The following is a 13,424-nucleotide window of genomic DNA, read 5'->3' on the forward strand; positions in this document are numbered from 1 at the left end:
ACTCTGTAGGTGTCTAGGATGAGAAACCTCTCTAAGGCTCATTTTATTTGGTGCCTGCAGGGTTTTGTTATTCTCTGTGCTAAAAGATGACAAGCAGCATGTTAATTAAAGAACTGACATCCTTCAATTTACTCTTTTCTCACTACTTGCAGTATTCCTCCTCCCCCAGCTCCCATCCCCATTCCTGCCGGTCCCAAAGAAGTGTAAATGAAAGGTCTCACAGTTCTTACATAAATAATTTTGGGGCAGATCCTGTTCTCATCAACCACTTCACAGCAGAGTCAAATTGTGTGCCCTGTTATGTTAAATTTTGATCTTTTTAACACAGGAAAAATCATTTTGATAAAGGTTAATGCCTCCTTAATATTTATACACTTGAATCATATTGAGAATACATTTTGAAATTCTGAAATCTTGAATTAATATGACAACTTGCACAGACTGTGTGACACTATTTGTAATTCATTAGCACATACTTTACAGTATATTAGCATCAGATGTGGAATTCTCTGTCATGCTTCTGGCAAGTCTGTGAGTTTCAACCTAGTCTATTCTCTAGCACTTCAAGGTTTTGACATAGATGTCCAGAGACAATTCCAAATGATTCTTGCAGATCAGGAATACATTAATTTATCCAGCAACCTGCTAGGTATAATATATTACCCCGAGAAACATGCTTACCTAGCAGCCATCCAGCATATGTTTGTCTAGTTTCAAGCAGATTTTGAACACCAGACTGCCGCAATGTAAATGAATTGTGACATGATCCTGGTAAATGGGGGACTGCATCTGCTCTACTGCACCTGGCATGTGTCCTCCTTGCATAGTGAGTCTACAGATGATTAACAGCCCCTACAACTCACATCATTTTGAAATAGTGCCTGGATAACCCCACATGTATCACCAGTGGCTCCTGCAACAGATGGAAATCTAACAGTATCATAGATTTCATGAGTTTGTTCATTGCTGATGCGAAAACCCTCCAGAATACTTATTTTAATGACCTGATCTCCTGGGCATCTGAAAACCAGTCTCTGAATGGCAGATCCACACAGTGCCCAAAACGGTAATTTAACGGTTATACTTAGTTTGACTATCCCCTCAGAAATCCTAGCTCTTAAAAATTCCCAAATCTCTAAAAATCCTTTGGCATCATAGAATATTCAGAGTTCCCCTGAGCTTGAAAATTTTTGTAAGGAGCATAGCATGGGAGTTTATGTTTAAAAATATTCATAAGGATGTTTCTGGTTTTATTATTATTAAAAAGAAAGCTGCATCACCTGAGTTTTAGAATTGACAGGGCTGCTTCATATTTATTATTAATCTCTGCGACCCAACTATTGAGAACTGTGGTACAAGATTTATGAGCCACTGTGTAGTGTGTGTGTGTGTGTCTGTGTGTGTGTGTGCATGTACACATGTATATACGCACATAGAGCGTTATGCAACACAGAAGATACACAATCGGATGCATGAACATGGCCTTGTCTGTGTGATTGTTGTTGTCTGTACAAGCCAACTTAATCCTGCTTCTTCCCTTTGAGCAATGGTCGACAGCTTTGCTCTCAGCCTCATCCCGGCCATGCTGCATCATCCCTCTGGTCCTGTGTCAGGGACTACTAATTTCTTCTTAATGTCCATTTTTATCTCTTCCATGGTAATATAATGCTGGGTTTTAGCTAGACACTAGACACATTGCTGCCCACTGAAATACACATTTTCCAATCTTCCTCGCAGCTAGATATGAACAAATGACCTCATTTTTGACAATAAGACATAAAAGCACCCTCCTTGGACCCTTTCCATCAACCTGCTGCCCGGAATGCCAACTCAGTGGCTCGAGCCCCACAGCCATCTTGTGCAAACATCAAGTGAGGCCCACACAGTGACCTGGAAGGGCACTTGTGCTCTGACACCCAGGGGGCCTCACCAGCCCCAGGCCGCCTATCTTCAGAGTATTTTAAGCAAGAGAGAAGTAAATCTCGATCTTGTTCAAGGCGTTGTTTTTTCTGCCATTGTGCTCAGGCAAACTGAATCTCAACTGCTGGCCACTTCTTCTACACCTGCCCTTGATGCCATCTGTGCCTCGCCCTGCCATCCACGTTACCAATGGTGCTCCTGGGAGCCAGTTCTTGCCTGTCTAGTACCCTTGACTGATCATGCGAGGCCGGCCAAGATCTGATGACTGCCTCTGTCCAGCCTCAAGTCGGCCATTCCTCCTCAGCTCCAAACTGCATGTCTCAGCAGCGCTGCCATGCCTCAACACATTTACAGTTTGGGCTTTGTCCTCTCACTCTAGAATGTTCTCCCTGTGCCCAACAACGTGAGAAACTCAAGTCTCAGCTAGAATGCTGAGCCCCCTCTCTGAGATCTTGCGTGATTCCCCCCAGCACAGCAAACGAATGTGTCGTTTCTCCTATATACCCCTGTGCTGGGTTAACTAATTGTACTGTAATCCTTTGCGTTCTTGTCTCCATGATAAACTATAAGCTTCTGGGAAGCAAGGACTCAGTTATTTCTTCCTTGCATATCTTGTATTGAGCTCATTATAGTCACTCAACATATGAAGCTGAATGTAAAAAAAAAAAAAAAAGAATGAATGAATAAATGAATGAATGAATGATTCTGCCGAGGATTCATTCCGTTACATAGCACTGTCCCCACTTTAAATAACAGCTCCAAGTCCTTAGTTGCTTATGTGAAAAAGAGCCTCCATGATGTTTTTAAACCATACTAGAATTTTATAGTAGACCATTTTAATGTTTTTGTTTTACCTTCTTCATCTTGAATCTTTTTGGAGTTAAAAATGACATAAAATGTATAAATAAGTAAACCTTATATTTAATTAGTTGTAATAATGGCCACTGTGTATACAGCACGTTACAGTGGCAACTTGGCCCTGCCAAGCATTGCACTAAGTGCTTTACGTACTTTATTTTATTAAATTTTTGCCATAACCCTTTGAGGTAGGTATCATGTTCAGACTCTTTAGTTGTAAATGATAGGAACCCAAGTCAATCTAGTTTAAGCAAAAGGGATTTACTAGATTGTATAACCAAAAGATCTGAGGGTATGGGATTCAGCCAGATCTAGGGCTCAAACTATACTGTTAACGTGCTATGTGTATCCATCCCTACATCTTACTCTGTACTTGTCCCTTCCTGCCTCTGACTTGTTCCTTGTTCCTATCCCTACCTCTATTCTTCTCCTTGTCTCTATCTTCATCCTCATTTCTAGCTCCATCTCTATATCCCATCCTTCTCCCTACCTCTGTGTCTCCAGAAGTCTCTATTCATACAGCAATCATAATGGACATCAGCAGACCCAAACTTGTATCATCCCCCTTAGCAACCCAAACACCAAGGGAGCATCTTACTACAGCTTGGGAGTGAAATCTCAGACAATTGTCTGCTTGGCTGCCTTGGGTCATCTGCTTCTCCCTGAAGTTGATAGTTATTAGGGAGAAAGGTAATGTGGTTTTAGCCAGGTTTGGGTCATACCCAGTCGTGTGGCTAGGACAGAGTGGGTTCAGGCCCAATCACATGGTGTGAGTGTCCCTACATAAATAAAGGAGTTCCAAAAGAAGGTGAAAACTACTAGGCAGGCAAAAAACAAAACAAAACAAAACAAAAACAAAACCAAACAAACAAACAAAAAAACACCATGCTCTCTCCTTACAGATAAGGAAACTGAGCTCAGAGAGATTATTTTATTTTCCCAAGGATACACAGGAGGTAAATCATGGAGCTGGGCTTCAAACCCAGTACTGTCTGACTCTAGAGTCTTTGTCCCCTAACCATTCTGCTGAATGATATTCTTTTATACAGTACTAAAAAGTAAACACTAAGCCTTCAAAATTTAACTGATGACCAGAAATAAAGAAAAAATAATTTGTCCGAATTTGTGATAGGGCTAAGGCTGTGATCTGAATTGCTGTCGCTATGCAACCCAATCGAGGTAAGTCTCCTTACCAAAGAGGTATATTATTTCTTTTTATAGCCGTCCATAAACAAACAAAAACATATGGGTCACTTTGTACCTTCAGGGATTTTATTGTTTCCTTTTGGGGGGAAGCTTTATCCTTTAAACAGGTAGTCTCCACAGAATTATTTTCTGAATGACGCTCAGCTTCTTTTTTTTTTTAAGATTTTATTTTTTTTTTCATGAGAGACAGAGAGAGAGAGAGAGATTGGCAGAGACACATGGAGAGGGAGAAGCAGGCTCCACGCAGGGAGCCCAACATGGGACTCGATCCCGGGTCTCCAGGATCACACCTGGGCTGAAGGCGACGCTAAACCGCTGAGCCACCTGGGCTGCCCATGTTTGGCTTCTTAATACCTTTTCCTAACTAAACATAATCATAGCAATCTTAAACTACCCAAGTGGATTTCAGTATGTACATTGTGTATATACGCTATACTTGTCTTGATGTTGTTCTTTTGTTTGTTTGTTTTATTTAGTATCTTTTTTAAAAATCTGAGTGTAGTTGACACACAATGTCACATTAGTTTCAGGTGTATGACTTAGTGACTCAAAACCATGATAAAATACCACCATACGTCAGAATAGCTAAAATCAAAATGACAAGAAATATCAAGCAAGTGTTGGTGAGGAGGGGGACAAACAGGAACCCTCATGCATTGTGGGTGGGAATGTAAATTGGTGCAGCCACTATGGAAAATAATATGGAGGTTCCTCAAAAAATTAAAAATAAAGTACCATATAACCCAATGATTTCATTATTGGGTATTTACCCAAACAAAAAGCACTAATTTGAAAAGATTATGCATCCCTGTTTATTGCTGTTTATTGGAGCATTATTTATAATAGTCAACATATGAAACAAACCTAAGTATCTATCAATAGATGAATGGATAAGGAAAATGTGGTTTATGTATGTATATGTATAAAATATTATGTATGTAACCTAAGCATCCATCAATAGATGAAGGAATAGGGAAAATGTGATGTGTGTTTATGTGTGTAATATTACATAGCATAAAAAGGATGAGATTGTGTCATTTGAGACCACATGCATAGACCTGTAGTGTGACAAATCAGTGCATTGTTCTTAATACTGCTCATACTTTTTTGGTTTCCCTAATACAATATATGAAGGCCACCCTACCTTCATACTTTCTATGTTTAATCTCTCATCCATAAGAATTTTAAAGATGTAAAACATGCCATGTCGATACTAAGGAATTTGAGTGCAGGGAATCATCCCAGAGATCATTAAACCCAATCATCTCATCTTACAGATGAGAGAAATCAGATTCAGAGGTTAAGCGGCTTGCCCAAAGTTGCTCCACTGGTTTGGCAGAACTGGGAACTAGGTTTTCTGGTGCGCTTTTTCTAACATTTTACCATTATCCATATTGTACCATATCTCATCTACCATGCACTGTTAGGTTTTCCTCTTCAGGACCTGAAATAAAACCTTCTCTGAAACTCTGTAGGCCAGAAAATTCAAGCAGTAAACATTTGTCCTGGCATACTAGCCATGTGATTAATATAAAGACGAAGCAAACACAGTCGAATTCCAAGGAATATAAGGGTGCCATTGAAAAATGCCAGGAGGTTTTATTTTAAAGATTTTATTTATTTATTTGAGAGAGAGACAGAGAGAGCATGAGGGGGGAAGGGAAAATGGAGAGGGAGAGTAACAAGCAGACTCTCTGCTGAGTGAGACAAACAGGCTTGATCCCTGAGATGGAGACCTGAGCCCAAGTTAGACACTTAATTGACTGAGCTACCCAGGCACCCCAAAATGCAAGATTTAAAAAAAAAATTTTAAGATTTTATTTATTTATTCATGAGAGACAGATAGAGAGAGAGAGAGAGAGAGAGAGAGAGGCAGAAACACAGGCAGAGGGAGAAGCAGGCTCCATGCAGGGAGCCAGACGTGGGACTCAATCCCGGGACTCCAGGATCAGGCCCTGGGCTGAAGGCGGCGGTAAACCTCTGAGCCACCCAGGCTGCCTGCAAGAAGATTTTTAACAAATGCTGTCTGTGCTCTATGGATTTAAGTATGCTTCTTGAATCTTGTGCGGAAATTCATTTACATCATAGACAAATAAACCAACCACTGTAGTAGTAGAAATGAAGAAAGAAAGAAAGAAAGAAAGAAAGAAAGAAAGAAAGAAAGAAAGAAACAAAGAAACAAAGAAAGAAACAAAGAAAGAAAGAGAGAGATAAAGGAGAATTATGATAAAAGAAGTGACAATAAGTCCTTGCAAATGACTGTTAAAAATTGTCCAGGTAATTCTGGTATTCTATTTTTCTCTCACAAAACATTTCTTTTCTTTTGCTTTTAATAATCCTTTTTATGAAGCTGTTCAAACCTCATTAAATTGTCATGTTGTCACGGTCGCCTTATCTCCAAATGTGAATTAACTATATGTTGACTTGAAGAAACATTTTTTCTTCTATAGTGTTATGCCAGTATCATCAGTGAGAAGATTTGCACTACTTTGAAAACTCTCAAGTAATACAATTCTATTAATCATAGTGCTGGAAAGCTTCAAAGTCTATCTTCATGTTCACGTTCAAAAACCTAAATGGCTTTTTGGAACTGTAGCAATTTCACTGGAATAATAGAGTTCTATAGTGGTTACTTACATCCTTTAATTAAGGCATTTGACAGAATTAAGTATACCAGGATATATATTCTCATTCTGTATACCATAAAACATATTCTGCATTTGTTTTCACTTACGTTCAGGAATGCAGGTCGAGACCTATGAGAGATCAAGTATTTCCTCTTAGGCCGAAAATGGCAAATAGTTTTCATGGGAAGACCCAGCTTCATTATACCTAGAAATAGGTATTAAGAAGGTTTGTGAGTCTGTTTCTAGGCCCTGGGGGGAAAGAAAGCTGTTTTCAATTAGTAATGTCTCCCACAGACAAACAAGGGACAGGTAGCTCTGTGGAGTGCACTTACACTCTCCAAAGGATGGTTCTCATTGTTTCTGTTTTCCTTCTGTTTCAATTTTAATTTTTATCAAACCTATACATGTACATAGTTAGAACCTAAAATAGTCACGGTCAGAAAGCCCAACAGGAAGACAAAGGCTTATAATAAAAACAGTAGTCTCCTGATCAACCTCTTCCCACTCCTGATTTTCACTCCCAAGGCAACCATTTGAAGTTTGGGAGATTGTTCTTTTGTATTTGCCTTGGCAATCCTCAGGGTTGTTACTTGGCAAACAGCAAACGGACTCTGACAGTTGGGTAGCTCATGAGGGTGCTAGGCTCTAGAAACTATGGTTAAAGCCACGTGATAGACTGCCTTAAAAAAAAGAAAAAAAAAGTTCTACCACAACTTGCCCCACTGGCGCCAGTGCTGCTCTGGAACTCAACCCTGTGGCGACCTCCAGAGTTCAGTGATTCTGCCCCTCCCTCCCCGGCCCAGTTGGTCCATGTGGGGCCTCTTCGTCAAGGTCAGACTCTCAAGGGAATGAGTCTGCTAGTGGAGCCCAGATCATTGATGGCTTTGCTAGCGGCCAAGGGCACCAGAACAGACCTTGGGGTTTAGTTGGAGGATACAGGGCTCATATGGCAGTAAATTTCCCAAATTTCCCCTCTGTTGTACAAAAGGAGCTGGACAGCCTGAAAAGAAATGACAAATGTCTATCACAGCTTTTTAAGGGATACGTTTATTGCACTACTTTTTAATTTTGCATTTTACATATTATCTACGCTAATATAAGATAATCATAACTCCCCCAAACCCAGATTTCTCTTCATCTACCCATCTCTATAACCATACAATATTTTTTCATACATCAGCTTTTGAGTTTACATTATTCTATCCATTTAAACGTTATTTTTATCTGAGCCAGTATTTTATTATATTCTTTTCTCATATAATGTTTCGTTTCCCCTGAAATTAAGAATTATCTCTTCTTTTCATTTGATAGTTTTCTATATACCTGTCATTAAGGCATTCTGAATTTTATTCCAGTACTGTAGTTTCTGGTATCGTATTTTAAAATTACTAGGTGGTTGATTTCGTTTTCTAAATGTTCTCTTTCTACAACGTATGTGTGTCTGTGTGTCTGTGTGTCTGTGTATGTGTGTGTGTGTGATATGTAATGCTTTTTCTTGTTTCTCTGAAGATAATAATTGCCTGTTTTTCTTCTGCTTCCTATGTTGTTTGCTTCATCTGTGTTATCTTTTCTGTTTGTTTTGGTCTTCGTGTTATTAAAAGTTGCCCTCAAATCTCTCATCATTCTTGTTCTGGCTCATATTTAAGAAAGAAGCCTTACTATTGTGAGACAGAGTAGGGCTTATTAAAGACTGGGCTTCACTGAAGGATAATTGGGAAGAACACAACCATTTTTGGGAGGGACTTCCGAGTGGCAACATTTTTTTTTTCCTCATTCTTCTCTTCAGCTGATTACTTTCCTCTGAGAGAACTCCTCCAATATCCTGTCCTTAAATATGGCTACCAGCATTCTTTTTCTCTTTAAGATTTTATTTATTTGGCAGAGAAAGAGAGAGTAAGAGCGCACAAGCAGGAGGAATGGCAGGCAGAGGGAGAAGGAGAAGCAGGCTCCCCTGATGTAGGGACCCTGGACCCAGGGTCCTCGATCCCAGGACCCTGAGATCATGACCTGAGCCAAAGCAGACGCCCAACTGACTGAGCTACCCAGATGCCCCTACTGCCAGCATTCCAAGACCTGAGCCATGGAAGAGGTTGTTTAGAATAGAGGTTTTCATTCCATTTCCCTGTGTTTGGTATGGTAGCCCTGTTCTTTCTGCTGAATGCATCAAGTCCAGAGACCTCTGGTTTGACATCTCCAGAGAGCAAACCTCTAATTTTCTGCCAGCTTCATGAAGAAGCAGTTACCCAGCTAGAGAAAGGACCTGGGTAATAATCTACATCTGGTGTAGACTTTCAACCAACCCTCTTGTTTTCTTCTTTACCTGTTCTCCCATATTCTGAAGTACTTGGCAGAATCAATTCCTTAGCTTTTTTTTTTTTTTTAAATCCTTGGAATGGGTTGATATGCTTCTTAGGTTTAGTCCTTGTGGGCTTATATTTCAGCTTCCTGTGGTCTGTGGAGTTAGCCACCATTTATCCATGGTTAATAGTGTGAGAGTTCTCCAGAGCAGTTATCCAGCTGCTAAAATCATACCACTGTCTTTTTTCTTATTCTCTCCCACCATCTCTATCTGTATCTCCCTCTCCTCCTTCTTCTCTCTCAGTGTTTGTGTGTGTGTGTGTGTGTTTGTAATCCTTTAGTAGTGGAGTTTTAGGAGGGAAGAATAGGTAAAGCATGTTTCAATCCTCCATATTTCCATGTTAATTAGAAATCCTTTGTTACATATTCTTTCTAAAAATCTTATCAATATTTACCATGTAATAGCACAAATAGAATTGAAATTACAGTTTTCACAACTTACATATCTGTTTTTATCAACTTTTAATGAATCAGATCTTCAGTAGGAAAAAATTGGCTTTCTTCTTAGACATTTGACCATTATGTTGAGACTTGGGTGGGGTATCATCTCTGTTCTCTTTCAATCTCAATTCAATATTTATGGTTTACTGTTAAATCTCTCCCTATTATGCACCTTGCTACTTTCTAATTATATAAGCAACACATTTTTCTTTTAGGAAGTCTAGAAAACACAGAAAAACACAAAGCAGTAAAAAAAATCATTACTCTTTTTTCAGCATAATATGTAAAATTCACTCCTTTTCAGTCCCACTAAGCTAATTAACAACCATCTACCATATCTCTATAAGCACTGTCAACATTTTGGTCTGTAGGCTTCTAGGTATTTTTATTGTTTATACCTACATAGGCAAGGTTAGATTTGTTCCTCCCAAAATATAGGATCATGCTATACATATCATTTTAAAACTTCCTCTGTTTTTTTTTACTTAATGGTATATCGACAACATTTTTCTAAGTTAGTATTTTTTTACATACTTCATTATTTGTAATGAGTATTGAGGTAGTTTTAGGATACCTTCATACATAAAATAACTCCACTAACTTTCGATACTCCTCTCCAAAAGGTAGAGCATAATTCCCCTCGGAGTGTGGGGTTAATGACTCACTTCTAATGAACAGAATATGGTGAGGTGACAGTGTGTGACGTCTGAGAATAGATCCTAAAAGACATTGCAGCTTCCCCTTTGCTCTCTCTCTCTCCCAGACCACTCATTCAAGGAGAATCCAGTTCTGTGTCACCAGAACACTCAAGCAGCTCTAAAGAAAGGTCCACATGGCAAGAGACTAGGGCTGCCTGCCAGTAGCCAGTGAGGAACTGTGGCCCTCCACCAATATACATTTGAGTGGACTATCTTGGTAGTGGGTGTGTCAGCCCCAGTCAAGCCTTCCAATGAATGCAGCCCTGACTGATATCTTGACTATAATCTCATGAGAGAGACTAAGCCAAAACAACCCAGTTCATTCCTGATTCCTCTGACCCACAGAAACCATAATAAATTACATGGTCATTATAAGCTGCTATGTTTTGGAGTAATTTGTTACACAGCAGTAGATAATGGATACTGCTTTTGGTACCTAGGAATTGGGTGCTGTCATATTAAAACCTAAAAATATGGAAGTGGCTTTGGAACTGGATAGTGGGCAAAGGCTGTCAGGGCTTTGTGGAAGAATGTTAGGAAAAGCCTAACAAAACTATAACTGGAAGCCTGATTGCCATTGGCAGGCTACAGGTGAAGGCCCAAGGGTGAGTGAGCAAAAGCTTTATAGAAACTGGGAAAAAAGGGATCCTTGTCATGTAAGACAGAAAACTTAGTAATACCATCCCCTATGGTAATGTGGAAAGTAGAATATGCACCCAATGAACTGGGTGATCTAGCTAAAGAGATGTCCAGGTAAAGTGCTGGGATGCTACCTAGTTTCTTCTTGCTGGTTACAAGAAAGTATAACAAAAAAGAGGGAAACTAAAAGAGAGATTTTTAAACATGGAGAAACCAGACTGGATGGTTTTGGAGATTGCCAGCCCTGCCAAACAGCAAACAAAGCTCAAATTAAGAAAGGATTTCCCAATAAAGTTTGAATCAAGGCCACTACCAGAAAGACCTGTTCTAGAGATGAGGCTGAAAGTGTAGCTACAGAATATTTTATTTATGACCTCAGGAAGATCTACATAAGACAGTATTTCAGAAAACTCTTCAAACAACAGAGTTTTAAAGAAGCTTAAGGATGCTGTCCTTCTGTAGTTCAGCAGAAACCTAAGGTAGAGAGGATTTACCTTGAAGAGACTTGGGGGTGTGGCTTTTGTCAAATGAAGGGAACTCCAAAGACTCATGGAAGACTCACAGGTTTCTAAAAACAATTCTAATTACAGAAATACCACAAGCATAGACTGAAGGAGACAGAGATAATACACAGGGAAATGAAGCACTTGGAATCCCAAAATTTTACTGAGAAAGCTACACAGCTCCAAAGGTTACCTTTCAAGGGAAAGAAAGAATGAATCAGAAGAGGTTATCAAGTACCCAGAATGTGGAGCCAAGGCCACAGAGAATCATTCCTGGGCAGGAGTAGGACTGAATTCAAATCAAGAAACTTCTAACATGTGACTTAGAACAGTGATTTCTTTGGGCCTCCATTCATCTCTTTTTGAACAGAGATGTCTAGAGTCGTCATTCTTTTCCTGTCCCACATATGCATTTTGGGTACTCAAGGAGCTGTACTAAAGGAATGACACCTGAGAAGCTTCAACCATACCTCAGTCCAATTAACACAACATGTTTCTGAACTTTAAGCTGATACTGTAAAGGGCCGAGACTTGAGAGTGGAAGGAGGTGGGTTTGGAAGCAGATGAATATGTTTTCCATATGAAAATAATTTTAATAATTTGTGGCCAGAGGACATGTTGGGATGGTTTTTAAATATGCCCACAAATCATCCAACACTCTTCCCTCCAAAAAGTGGAAACAAAATCACTTTCCCTTGAGCTTAGACTGGACCTGATGACTTGGAATACTGCAGAATTGATAGAATATTGATATTGTAGAATGTTGTAGAAATGATAGTGTGTGACTTCTCAGGCGAGGCCATAGAAGGCATGGTAGCTTTCTTCTCGCTCTCTCTTAGATCACTAGCTCTGGGGGAATTGACTGCCATATCATGAGAATGCTCAAGCAGCTCAAGGGAGAGGTTCATGTGGTCCATGTGGAGAGGGACTGAGGCTCTCTGCCAACAGACACGTAAGTGAGCCTTCTTGGAAGCAGATCCTCCCGTCCCAGGCAAGCATTCAAAGACTGCTGGCAAACATTTTGATTCACGATAGACACTGAGCTAGAACCACCCAGCTAAGCTGCAGCCAAATTCACCACCCTCAGAAACTGCAAGATAATAAAGAGTTGTTGTTTTGAACTGCTAATTTTGGGGATAACTTATTACCCAGAAATATGTAACAGAAATATGTTATTCTCCCCTCTTTCTTTTTTGCAATTATAAACAATGCTGCAACAAACCTCCTTGTATATATATCTTTATATTCTCAAGATATTATTTCTGTAGGATGAATTCTTTTTTTAAAAAAAAAAAAGGATTTTATTTATTTCAGAGAGAGAGAGAGAGCACGAGCAGGAAGGAGGGGCAAAGAGAGAGAGGAAGTAGACTCCCTGCTGAGCAGGAGCCTGATGCAGGGCTTGATACCAGGACCCTGAGATCATGACCTGAACCTTGAGATCATGACCTGAGCCAAAGTCAACACTTAATCAATTGAGCCACCCAGGCACACCTCTGGAGGATGAATTCTTAAAATTGGTCTGGCTGTGCACATTTTAAATTTAGATAGATGTTGCCAAATTACCTTCCCCAAATAATTTTAACAATTTACACTCTCCCAAATGGTGGATGAGAGTGAATCTATATCTTGGCCAATTTTAATGTTGTTAGTCTTTATAATTTTTCTCAGTCCTGTGAGAGAAAGTATCTTTCATTTTATTAGTTTATATTCCTTAACTTTTCCTGAGGGTGAGCTTTGCTTTTTGTATATTTAAGGTTTGAAAACCACATTGCTTATTTCAGATGAAGTTTTCTTTCCACACTCCTATTCTTTCATCCTTACTCTTCCATAATGCAGTTTCTGAATGGGTGAACAAAGGAATCATTGAAATTTAAATATGCAGAAAGTCTTCATTTAACACCATGGGATTGACTTCTAATTGGGAAAAAGAATACCTTAGCAACCAATTATTTTAATTAGCTTTTTCCCTTCCCCTCTATCACTATTTGATTATCATTCAATTGTTCTCTGACTAAGCTCTTTATTTTATAACTTGCTTAGGACGATCTGTTTCTAGAAGTGGCCTAGAAATGAAGCGAAAACATAACATAGCAGAATAGCTACATAACAAATAATAATACTAGTAAACAATAATAATGGTGATGCTATTTGCAACTATTGCTAGGCACCTACTA

The sequence above is a fragment of the Vulpes lagopus genome, chromosome 15 (genome assembly GCF_018345385.1).
Source record: "Vulpes lagopus strain Blue_001 chromosome 15, ASM1834538v1, whole genome shotgun sequence".
Classification (NCBI taxonomy): domain Eukaryota; kingdom Metazoa; phylum Chordata; class Mammalia; order Carnivora; family Canidae; genus Vulpes; species Vulpes lagopus.